Genomic DNA, 12,457 nt, shown 5'->3' with positions numbered 1-12,457 from the left:
TTCTTTTGATGAATACTTATATTCAACAAAAATGAGCTAATTAAACATTTTTTGGACATATTCTCATTGCACGAAGCACTTAAATCTAACTTGTATTTCTTTCTATCTTCAATAGGACACAAACAAAGAAATAATCGAACACAAGAAAGTATTAGATTTCATTTATTAAAAAAAAGTATTAGATTTCACTTTTTAACTCAAATGAATCCAATTCAAGAAAAAGTAACCAAAGAACTCCATCTTTTAGATGGCAAGAATTTATGATTTTTTATTGTTGGATAAAAGATGACACTACATTAAGCACCATGCTTTATAGTACAACTGACTTGTTTCAATTAAATATCATTATAGAATTCAAACATTTATTAATCTAATAAAAATCCAATGACAAAGCACTCTTATACAATCACATTTAGATGATTACCTGAATAAAAAAACTACTCAAAAACCAAAACGTGATTTAACCAAACATAGAATATACCCAAATAATAATATTTGAGTACCGACATTCAAATTGAAGCTTTCCAATGGAATTTCAGTTACCTTTAGAAGAAAAGTTACACAGCTGAGAAGATGACCTTAACACCCCTATAAACCTGCAAAAAGGAAAAAAAAAAGGAAAAAGTTTATTCACGGTTTCATATATATATATTTATATTTCCATTGTTACTAAACTACCTTTTTTTATATAAAAATTGAACATAGTGCAATACAATCAAATTAAACATGAGAAAAACAATAGATATGAAGTTATGGAAGAAAATAAAGAAAAGGGTAAGGTTTTTAAAACCTGTGGAGTGAAGGTAAGGTTTTTAAAACCTGTGGAGTGAAGAGAAAACGTTTAAGAGACGAAATATTTTGAAGAAAGTTGGCAATAGCATGCAAGGGAAAGGAGCTTTGTTTAGAAGTATAAGATGTGGGAAAAAGAAGAAGAACAAACTAGTTGTTATTAGATGTTACTTAATTCCATGGATTAAAAAGAGAGGAAAGAAATGGAAAGACAAATAGACAGACACGAAAAAAAATTAGAAAAAAATCAAATTGGGAGAAGAGATAAGTATAGGCAGACGAATCATCTGCAAATCTAGGGAAGTTTTGGAAGATTAGAAATTTAGATGGAATAGAGATAACCTTTTTGGCAAAACACTGATTTGCCATTTCCATTTTCAAGAATTTGAACAGTCTTGTTAGGGTTACTAAAAGAGGCAAAGAGGAAATCGAAAGGAATAATCAAAAGGAATAAACAAATCGAAAGGTTTACCTGAGGGATGACTGCTACTGGCCGGAGACGAAGGAAGCAAGGGAGGTCAGGATTGAGATTGGACTGAATGAGAACTTTTTTTTCGTGAGAAAATGAGAGGGTAAAATGGAAAGGAGACCTGTATTTTGTGGCTATTTAGTGAAAAGGAAATGGAATAGGAATGCCCCATTTCCATGCTTACACAAAAAATTGGGTTGTAATGGAATAAGCCCATAATAGGCATTTCATTGAACCAAACTATGGTTTCTATTGGGCCCACAAAATTGGGTTGTAATGGCTATGCCATTATACCCAACCAAATATGCCCTAACATGCCCTAAGGGCACGTTTGGTTCGCTGTATTGGATTAGAGGTGTATTGGATTAGAGGTGTAATGGATTAGAAGTGTATTGGAATAGAGGTGTAATAGCAAATCAACTGTTTGGTTGAATGTAATGGAATAGAGGCGTAATAGTAATCTTGTGTTTGGTTGAATGGAATAGAGGTGTAATAGCATAATGGAAAAAACTAAAATGACTAGAATACCCTTAGCATAAATTTGTTTTGGTAAATGATTATTGTTATTGTTATTTAAATTTTAATAAGATTATTAATATCAATAATAAATAATTTAATCATATTTAAACATAATTATTATTAAATATATTATAATTAAAATATATATAATTTAATAAAATTCTTAATAATCAATATTCTTATATGAATTTACTCAAATCATAATATATGATACTATAAAATATAAATTAACATAATTATTATTAAATATATTATAATTAAAATATATAATTTAATAAAATTCTTAATAATCAATATTCTTATATGAATTTACTCAAATCATAATATATGATACTATAATTTACTCAAATTCTTATATGAATTTAATAAAAGATCATTTGAAATAATTAATATTAAAATTAACATGTAACTGTTTGTTACTCATTCTTTGTTTCTTATTCCTTTTGTTTTGATCATGTATCAATCATTTAAACCAAATGCTTGGTTGTATTGGACAGTGTTTTATTACTTTATAAATGCATGATTTTATATACACAAATACATATGTATAGGAAAATTATCTGAATGAATGGTTAATATTTATTATCAGCAAAACTTAGTATATACACACATAAATTAAGGTAAGATAATTAACTCGATATCTAGCTTGAGCAGCTCGAGTTTGTCTAAACAATACATCAAAACTTTTTATTTTAAAGCTTATAAACTTAAACAGCTTAAGTGTCTTATTTTTCATTATGCTATAAAGGGAATATAAATAAATACCAGAATTTTGATACGAAAAATTGCAGCAAGCAAAGCAATATCCTGCTATTAAACTCACTATAAAATATGTAATATAGCAAACAAAGATCTCTCAACTGATCTTTAATCTTTTTAATCATTTGTAAATAAAAGAAAAAATTACAAAAAAGAAACAACCTGCAGAATGTTTGATGACAAAAACTAACAAAAATCCATGATTCAATATCAAATTCAAGATGCATTCTCCTTTTTCAGCTTAGCAAGTTCTTGCTTGATGACTCCAGACCTCTGCAAAACCGTATTACAGCTCGTCAAGCTTCGATTGAAGTTTTGAGGAAGTGCTTTCAAGAAAAGAACTTTGGTATAAAACGGGTAGACACAAGAGGGGGTGTATCGGAAACTGACCTTGATCTTAGCCAACATAAGCTTGAACCTATCAAAGTCGTTGAGAGATTGTCTTCTTTTCTGGACAATCAACTTTCTACCCCACGAGCTACTTTCCCATTTGTTCTTAACATCTGTAAGTTAACATAAGAGTGATAAGAAAGAAAACATATCTTCAAGAAACAACATTACAAATGCTGGTGAAAGCTGTCGTCGTCCTTACCAGCCTTCTCCATAGCTTCGAACCTTGGCATCCTCATCCTTATGAACAACTTATGAAAATTGTTGTAAATGCCATAGCATTTATGAGTTCCTTATGAACAGATTTACAACAAGTATTACTCTTATGACCAAGAATTGGAAACCACTCTCAGTTAATCTTGGAGCTTCTTTATCTCTGTAGAAATAGACATAAATACATCATGACACCAATCGTGAGATATAGAACCCTCAATATCTATTGCATAAAAGAAATGAAGCTAAAGTTCATGGCATGATATAACACCTCTGACGCAAAAGACCACGCTGAAAAATTCTCATCATGGAAGAGCTGAAGCTCGTTGATTTTTTAGCTTGTCCTGAACTTATAAGTTGCAGCAAGAAACACTGCTTAACAAAGCTGAAGTAAGAAGCAGCTCAAACATAAAAACTAAACAGTTGAGCAAATTCAAAACTAATTGCATAATTCCGCATCACATACACTACCATTAAGAACATAAATTATGCCAATGACAGTTCTAACTTTTTCACTATAAACATACTCATGCATATACAGTATCTCACAAAGGTTCTCTAAAAAATATTTATTGGATGGGCAAAAGCGGATAATAAGTTCTAATCCTTCCGATTAAATTTAGAAATCTTAGCAAAGAAAAAGCCTTTTGACTGATATTTATTTGACCAAGGGCAATCAATACCATTAAACCATTTATGTCTAATATATTGCAATGTAAGAAAATCTATACCCCAGCATGAAAGGCTGCATAAATTTTAAATATTTGATAAGTGAATGGCCAGTAAGACCAAATTTGAGAGGTATGTCCCCAGAACAGAAGGTGAAAAAAGAGAGAAAAAACTGACAAAACATAAGGTAACCTATTAATCGTATTGCAAGGCAACCTGGAAAACCAATGGTATGAGATGAATGAAGAAACAAAACAGAAAATACTATATGGTTTGTACTCACTCTCAAATTTGATTAGAACAGCCATTATCCACCAGTGATATCTTGAACTAAAGTAGCTCAGAAGACTACCAAACGAAGATGACAATGACAATAGAAACAAAGAATATAAAGGTAATAAAAGACATTCATGCTCGACACATTGTAACGCTGGAAAACCAAATACAGCACAAAGAAGCACTAATCAGGAAATGGAATCGCATTCCCCCTTTTTTAGAAAAGAAAAATGAATAAGATTCCTTAAACTCGTTTACAGTACAGAAACAAATTGAAGAAACAGATCTTCAACCCACAAGCATTATATTTTCTTAAAAGCACAAAAATAATTTTCCATTCTTCTTTAACAGAATCATTTCTGCAATTCCAAACATTACGACCACAAATTTATATCACATGCACAAAATCATTAAATTGTACCTGGTGCAACATTTTTATACTTGCTGCTCCACATGTATACATTAGAAATGTTCGACAACCTCCACATATAAGTTGAGCCATTTCCATCCCTGCATGCTTATTTACAAACTTGGTGATCAAGCCATAATAATTTGATTCAACTTATTTACATATTGAAACACAAGGAATATTACTGACCACCCCATGTTTAATTTTTCTTTCACTTAAATTTTCTTATTTCTCTAATAAATTCTAGATAACAACACCATAATTAGCATTAACAGATGGTTTCGAACTATCTATCAACAAAGGAAACCGACATGAAAAAGGAAAAAGAAGATTCATCAATTGAATGCCGAAATAAGAGAACTTCCCAACCAAATAAAAAGAAAAGAAAAATACCTGCGTGAGTGATTTGGTGTTAGAAAATTGATGGAGGTGAGAGAAGAAGAGAGTCGTGGTGAGGCTCTCACAATTGCAACAATCCTTCCAGTCGTTGCATAATTACTGTCCAAATCAAATACCCAGAATCAATACTTTATCACTCTATCCTTAACATTAACAAAATATAAACAGATAAAAGAGTACTGAAAAAGAGAGAAAGAGGTGAAAGTAGCCATAGATTTGAGCGAAACAAAACAGCAGCCTTGAGAAGAGAAGATATGCGACGGACAAAGCTAAGGAAAATTGGAAATAAAAGATGAAGAACGGAAGAAGTAGAAGGAGGAAAGTTACCTGGATGAAGAAGGAGAAGAAGATGAAGAACGCAATAAGGAGAATGAGGAAAAAATAAAAATTACCTTAAATATCTAGGTCTCCTCTGCAATCAATGGAAAAAAAGGGAAACGTAGAGATGGTTGGAAAGAAAGTTACAGAAGCAGAAGATGAAGCTGAGGGCAAAAATTGAAAAAGAAAATCAAAACAGAGACGTAATAGCTAATCTTTATTTTTGGAAGGGATTAGAAATCGACGCTGAAGCAGAGAAAATGCCGAATCCGTCCGCAACGTAATAAGCCTGTATTACGGCAATACAGCGAACCAAACGCTGTATTCAGTGGGGCCACCGATTCGGGGTGTAATGGATTAGCCATTACACCCAACCAAACAAACCCTAAGTTTAGTATATTACAACGTATATGGGCATTAAGGTTTTGAAATATATGCATCCATCAATAAATTGTATAGGTAATTTGATTATCTTAGCAGAATACAAACAAACATTAATGCAATTACTTAATGTGATGTCAATTCATGAATAAGTTTACCTAGGTCACATAGGACTTTTCGGCTTGTAATGGTATGAGGCTTAGGACAAGTATGAGATTTAAGAACAGGAAGCATCAAATTGGTTTCAAGCACGAAAATAGTTTGGCATATCGTTTTGCTCCCTATTCTTTCCCCTTTGTAATCCTTTCCCACTCATCGCCCTATTTCTCCTTCTCTCACATTCCTTATTTCTCCACATAGGAAGTCATAGCACAATACAACTACTACGACTAACTCATGAGTTTTGATGCACTTACTGAATGAGTTTTTCTACTTTTGCGACTTTTTCACTTTTTTTCTTTTTCAATACATCTCACTCATAAATGCTTTTACTTTTCAAGTACTTTTTCTACTCGTTTTTCTTGCTTTTGTGATTTTTTTCTTTTGTTGCACATATTGGCTAACCTATAATCAATATATCACACTGATTCGTTAGATTTCACTCTATTTTTACAAAATTCACCGTGATGTATCTACTTAACCCACAATATGTATGGTCAGACGTATATTATTCATGCAATTCAGGACCAAAGAAATAGGGTAAGTACAAATTAATGTTTTGGCTTGGGTTTTGTATGAATGTTCATCAAGAAGTTTTTTTAAGCTCAAAATAGGTACTAAGGATTGATAAATAGGGTTAACTTTTTGGCTCTGGGATTATACCAAATAATGCCTTAGGTCATCCCTAGGTATTCCATTATTCACAAATTTAATCAATCAAACAATCACAAATTCAACAGTTTATCATACATATTGGCATGCTTGTTTCCCTGTATTCTCTATATCATTTGGAATATTCAATTACTCATTGCCTATTTACAATGTAATATATAAAACTTAGTAGTCTAATAATAAAAAATGATATCATTCACTATCAAGCCAAATTTACAATAAACACAATTAACCTATATACAGGCTCTTAACCCGTCACTTGTATTTCTACAAGCTTAAGCACACAATTGACAATAAAAATTAAAAGAACAGCATAAAAAATTAAAACGAGTTTCCTATGTTACTCCCACACTTTAGATAACACATTATCCTCAATGTGTAGTAAAAATAAATAAGGAAAGAAGTTACCCGATTGATCGGGACATTGTTGTACTCTACGGTGGGTTCTCCCTTACTTGTTCGTTGTGAGCTCGTAAATATTGTGCTTCTTTTACGTGAAGTTTTAAGATAAAGAAGAAAAGAAACAAACAAAAAGTATATAATTCTAATATTTCTATAAACTAAATTAATTACTAGTCCCTAAAAATAATCAACTATACTTTAAATAGATTGTCCTAGTTGGAATATGTATAATCCTAAGGTATGTTTATATAACCCTAAATATACATATGTAAGGTTTTTTTTAGAGAGAAAAAAAGGTTAAAAAGAACTTCCTCATTCATTTCCCTTTTATAGTCTTCATTTTCTCCTCTCTTCCTTTTGCCTTTATGGAGTAATACAAATTGTCTATATAGGTCATCTCCTAATAATTTCTTTTAAGGATTCGTCTCCTTATCTAGTCGATCCATTGGTACTCCTACCATTTTACATAATTGCATTATTCGATGTGGGAAGAATGTTCCTTTTGATTACTCTCGTACACACTCAATCATACTTTGATAAATCCATGTATTGATTTATATCTATTTTTTTTTGTAATATCGCATATACCAGAATAGCCTGTATCGAGCTGATATTGGAGATATCTGCTATAGGCCAGATTCTTGAACATATGAACTTCATCTAGATTTTTTCCCTTGGAGTCATTAGTGCTTGATTGAATGTTACTGGTATCTTTTTTCTTGGTTGGTATGCCCATTCTTGTTTTCCTTCATTTAAAAATCTCAAAACCTCTTCCATGCTACCTTTTTGAATTATTTGAGATAAATTTTGAAAACATAATCAAAATAATAATATGGAGCATCATAAAAATGGCAAATACTTCTTTCTATTACCAAAACGTTCACCCCTCTAACTTTGATGTATGTTCGCATATCACAATATGGTATTATCGCTTCTCTTTCTTTTAATGGGAGGTAAAGTTCTTGCACAATAGGTATTATTGCAAGTTTTTTCAGGTGGTAAGCAAAAGGTAGTTCATTCACGTTCAATTGCAATTTCCCACACTTCTTTACAATTCCACATTAGAGGGTTAAACCCTTGTTCTTGGAAAAATGTCACGGGTTGCAACCGTTGTAGGTATTTGTCTGTGTCTTTTACCTGGAATTCAATAGATGTATTCGTGATCTCACACAAAAAATTAATACTTCAAACCTGAATCTGTTGTGTTGTCTCATTTTGCCGTTGTTAACCTAATCGAAAGTCTATCGATTTTTTTTTTACAAATTTGGAGAAAAGAGAAAAGATTTTATGGCCTAAAGAAAGATAATAATTAGAATGAGAATTGAGATTGAGTTAGGGATGTTATTTATAAAGGCTTAATAATTAATTAGTCCTAAGTCTATTAAAACACTATTATAAACACGTCTTAAGTTAGTAAATTCGAGCTGTAGGTTAAGTTAGGGTGTCACGACATCCCCATTTGTTGTCACAACATTGAAAACATTTTACTTGGGTTGAATTTCATTTAGTGTCGCGACATGTAGAGCAATTTTTGTCTTGTGTGATCATTGCTACTAGACCCCAGTTTATTTTACTTTCTTTGTCTATCTCCCATTCCTTTTCCAGGATTTCTCCTCTTTTGGATTGACTCCATAAAACTTTGCATTGTAACATTTTTGTTTCAATCACTTCTTTCGCCATCCCGCCAAAACAATGTTTGACTCTTTGTTCTTTGACGACAAAATTTTGCCTTCTATTTCTCATCAGTTCAATTGCCCCATGAGGTGTCACTTGGTTTATAGTATATGGGCCTGTCCATCTTGATTTTAGTTTTCCAGGGAATAATTTCAATCTTAAATTAAACAAGATTACCTTTTGTCCTGGTGAGAACTCTTTTTTTTTATCCTAACATCATGTTGGTGCTTGCTTCTCTCCTCATATATAGTTTGACATTTTTGTAGGCTAGAAAGCATAATTCCTCTAGTTCCTGCAATTGAAATAACCTTTCTTTCTTAGCCAATTAGGGGTCCAAATTCAATTATTTTATAGCTCAGTATGCTTTCCTTTTCAGCTCAATTGGTAGATGTCAATTTTTATGTAAACCAATTTATAAGGGGACATGCCTAAAGGAGTTTTGTATGTTGTTATTAGGGGTGTGCACAATTCAGTTGAAACCGAAAAAATTCGGTTAACTGACCGAATTCGGTTAATCGGTCAGTTAACCGAATTTTTTCGGTCGGGGGTCGGTTAATAAACTTTTAAATTTTCGGTTAACGGTTAATTCGGTTCGAAAGAGGTCGGTTAATTGAATTTTTTCGGTTAACCAAAAAATAATATATAAAATTATAATTTATAATTAGCCTACTATTTAATATTTACCCAAACCCAACCCAACATAAAACCCAATCTAATATATTTAAACCCAACCCAATTACCTAATTTAATTAACCCAACCCAATACAAATAATTTAATAAATAAAAATAAAAATCTAAAAGTAAAAATCTACTAAAACTAAAACACCCCTACAGACGATAGAAAAAAAAGAAACCCCAACTTTTCAAGTTTGAAATCCCTAATAAAATTTTGAAATCTCTCAAAACCTTCAAAATCTCCCAAAAGGCCAAATCCTTCAAAAGTATCATAGCTGCTGAAGGCTGGAGCTACGGCTTGCTGCTACCCGCTGGTGTATCTCGTGAAGCTAAGGACAAGGTGCTGGTCGGCTGGTCCAAAGAAAGCAATATGTAAGAGATGAACTTCTGATGAAGGAAAACGAAAATAAAAGAACATTTTAATTTTTAGCCTTACTTTCCTTTGTTTCTTAATATTTCTAAACCAACCCGATTTAACTTGCTGTCCATTTCTCAGTTCCTCTTTTTGGCTTCTTGCTACTGTTGTATAATTGGTTCATTAGTCTTTATTAATTGTAATGTGAAAATTGGTTCATTAATTGAAAAGAAATCATTTATTAAAATTGGTTCATTAATCTTCACATCCAATTTCTTTTCAACTACGCATGAAAATTGGTTCATTAATTGTACCAATATTTTATTTAATTTTTATTATAAATTTTATTTAACAAGTATTCTATTTACTTTTGTTTATCCTCGTATTTTATGAAAATTGTTTAATATTATAAATATGTATTTTAATATTATAAATGTATTTTAAGTTATTATATAATTTTTTTCTTGTAGAATGTCCACCGAACCAACATCTATTGAGGGTAGTGTTACACCTCCTACTTCAATAGATTCTAAAAATTCAGGAGTTGGAGCTTCAAGCCAAGCAAATGTGACTACTGGGAAAAGAAAAGCCACTCCTCAAAGGTCAGAAGTTTGGTCTCACATCACAAAGATTATTAATAATGAAGGTGCAAGTAAGGCTAAATGTAATTATTGTTAAAATGAATTTTGTTGTGATGTGAAAAAAATGGTACAGGGTCATTGAAATATCATATTGGTTCATGTAAGAAAAATCCTAGCAATGTTGTTGACCCTAGTCAAGGACAACTAGTTTTACCTAGAAAGAGAGTTGAAGGGGGGGAGGAAGGGCATCTTTCAACTTGGAGATTTGATCAAGAAGCATGTAGGAAAGGTTTAGCACAAATGATTGTGATTGATGAATTACCTTTCAAGTTTGTTGAAAGTGAAGGCTTTAAGAAATTTATGTTTGTGGCATGTCCTAGGTTTCATATTCCTTCACGAACTACTATGACTAGGGATGCTTATCAATTATATTTAGATGAAAAGGTCAAGATAAAACAACTTTTGAGAAGTTCTTGTTCTAGAGTTTACTTAACTACTGACACATGGACTTCTTTGCAAAGAGTTAATTATTTGTGTATCACTGCTCACTTTATTGATAATGATTGGAAATTGAATAAAAAGATTTTAAACTTTTGTCCAATTTCTAGTCATAAGGGTGAGTCCATTGGGATGGTGATTGAGAAATGCTTGTTGAATTGGGGAATTGATAAGTTGTTTACTGTTACTGTTGATAATGCAAGTTCAAATGATGTTGCTATTGGTTATTTGAGAAAAAAATTTAACCCTCGAGGGGGTTTAGTTCAAAATGGTAAATATCTTCATATGAGATGCATGGCACACATTGTGAATTTGATTGTTGTTGAAGGTTTAAAGAAAATGAATAAATCTGTTGAATGTGTTAGGGGGGCTGTTAGATATGTGAGACAATCTCCAGCTAGATTACAAAAGTTTAAGGAGTGTGTTGCGGTGGAAAAGATAGAGTGCAAGAAGATGTTGTGTCTTGATGTTTGTACTAGGTGGAACTTGACTTACTTAATGTTAGACACTGCTCAGAACTTTGAGAGAGCTTTTGAGAGATTTGAGGAGCAAGATACAAACTTTAGGGCTGAACTTGAAAGGGGAGAGGGTTGGCCTAGTGTGGATGATTGGACTAATGTTAGAGACTTGAGGGATTTCTTGGAACACTTTTATGAAGTCACTTTGCGTATATCTGGCACTTCATATGTCACATCCAATAATTTTTTTGATGAGCTTTTTGAAATTGATATTCTTTTACGAGATGCTCAGTTAAATAGTAATGTTGATTTAAATGTTATGGCTATCAAGATGAAAGAGAAGTATGATAAGTATTGGGGGTGATATTGATAAGATGAATTTGCTTATGTTTGTTGCTTGTGTTTTAGATCCTAGACAAAAACTAAAGTATCTTAAATTTACACTTAGTGAAATGTCTAGTTCTGAAAAAGCTTCTGAAATGATGCAAAAATTGAAGGAATCTTTGTATGAATTGTTTGATGAGTATAAGCGTTCACTTCATAGTACTTGTAGCCAATCGAGTGTGTCAACACACGTTTCTCTCAGTGAACCACAACAAAAAATGAAAAGGCGAATGCAAGCTTTGTATAAAAAGCGTGAGTTGGAAATTTGTGGTGAGGATAAAACATCTGAGTTGGATAAATATCTAGCTGAGGCTAATGAGGAATTTGTTGAAGATTTTGATATTTTATTGTGGTGGAAAGTGAATAGCCCTAGATTTCTCACTCTTTCAAAAATGGCCAGAGATGTGTTAGCTATATCAGTTTCTACGGTTGCTTCAGAGTCTGCATTTAGCATCGGGGGACGTGTGCTTGATCAATATATGAGTTCTTTAACTCCTAAATTGAACAAGCTCTTGTGTGTACTCAAGATTGGATTCGAAAATCATCATCACAAGAAGACATCAAAAAGATTGAAGAACAAATCCAAGAGCTTGACAAGATTGAAAATGGTATATTTATTATTTTATTTTAATAGTTTCAATTTTTTTACCATATCACTCCTACTTATTTATTTGATTCAATGTTTAGACTTTTCTTGGAATGCATCAGAGCTTACCCTAAATTCATGAGCTTTCGTGAGTTGAAGGGTATGCTTACTATCTTATTTTTGTTAACTTATAATCTATTCGTTTGTTTATATTATTTGATTTTTTTTAAATGCATATATTTCTATTATATGCTAAATTGTTGTACATGTTTTTTTAGTTGTAGATTTAATGCAAAAGGAGATCTTTTGGAGAGAAGACATAGATACAAATGGAAAATATTAAAGACTTACATTTCAATTATGTGTTAATTTCAAGACTTATGTAATGTTTTTAATTATGTAGTGATTCAAAGACTTGTAAT

At 31.8% G+C, this 12,457-nt stretch overlaps 2 long non-coding RNA genes across 3 annotated transcripts; both read right to left on the bottom strand.

Annotated features, from left to right (window-relative positions):
- Nucleotides 1-223: 223 nt before the first annotated feature.
- Nucleotides 224-1,430, bottom strand: LOC107888640 (uncharacterized). The gene is made up of 2 exons (XR_001681432.2): nucleotides 1,262-1,430; nucleotides 224-596 (listed from the first exon to the last, which is right to left on the bottom strand). It is a non-coding gene; the product is annotated as an uncharacterized lncRNA (long non-coding RNA).
- Nucleotides 1,431-2,562: 1,132 nt separating this feature from the next.
- LOC107886556 (uncharacterized) lies at nucleotides 2,563-4,589 on the bottom strand. Of its 2 annotated transcripts, XR_001680795.2 has the most exons (5): nucleotides 4,506-4,589; nucleotides 3,411-3,511; nucleotides 3,129-3,302; nucleotides 2,927-3,039; nucleotides 2,563-2,809 (listed from the first exon to the last, which is right to left on the bottom strand). It is a non-coding gene; the product is annotated as an uncharacterized lncRNA (long non-coding RNA). The 2 variants fall into 2 exon arrangements; XR_001680794.2 differs by lacking the exon at nucleotides 4,506-4,589 and having other exon boundaries at nucleotides 3,411-3,778.
- Between the last annotated feature and the right edge of the window lie 7,868 nt (nucleotides 4,590-12,457).

The sequence above is a fragment of the Gossypium hirsutum genome, chromosome A03 (assembly GCF_007990345.1).
Source record: "Gossypium hirsutum isolate 1008001.06 chromosome A03, Gossypium_hirsutum_v2.1, whole genome shotgun sequence".
Lineage (NCBI taxonomy): Eukaryota > Viridiplantae > Streptophyta > Magnoliopsida > Malvales > Malvaceae > Gossypium > Gossypium hirsutum.
This window is presented reverse-complemented; position numbering and strand designations above follow the sequence as displayed.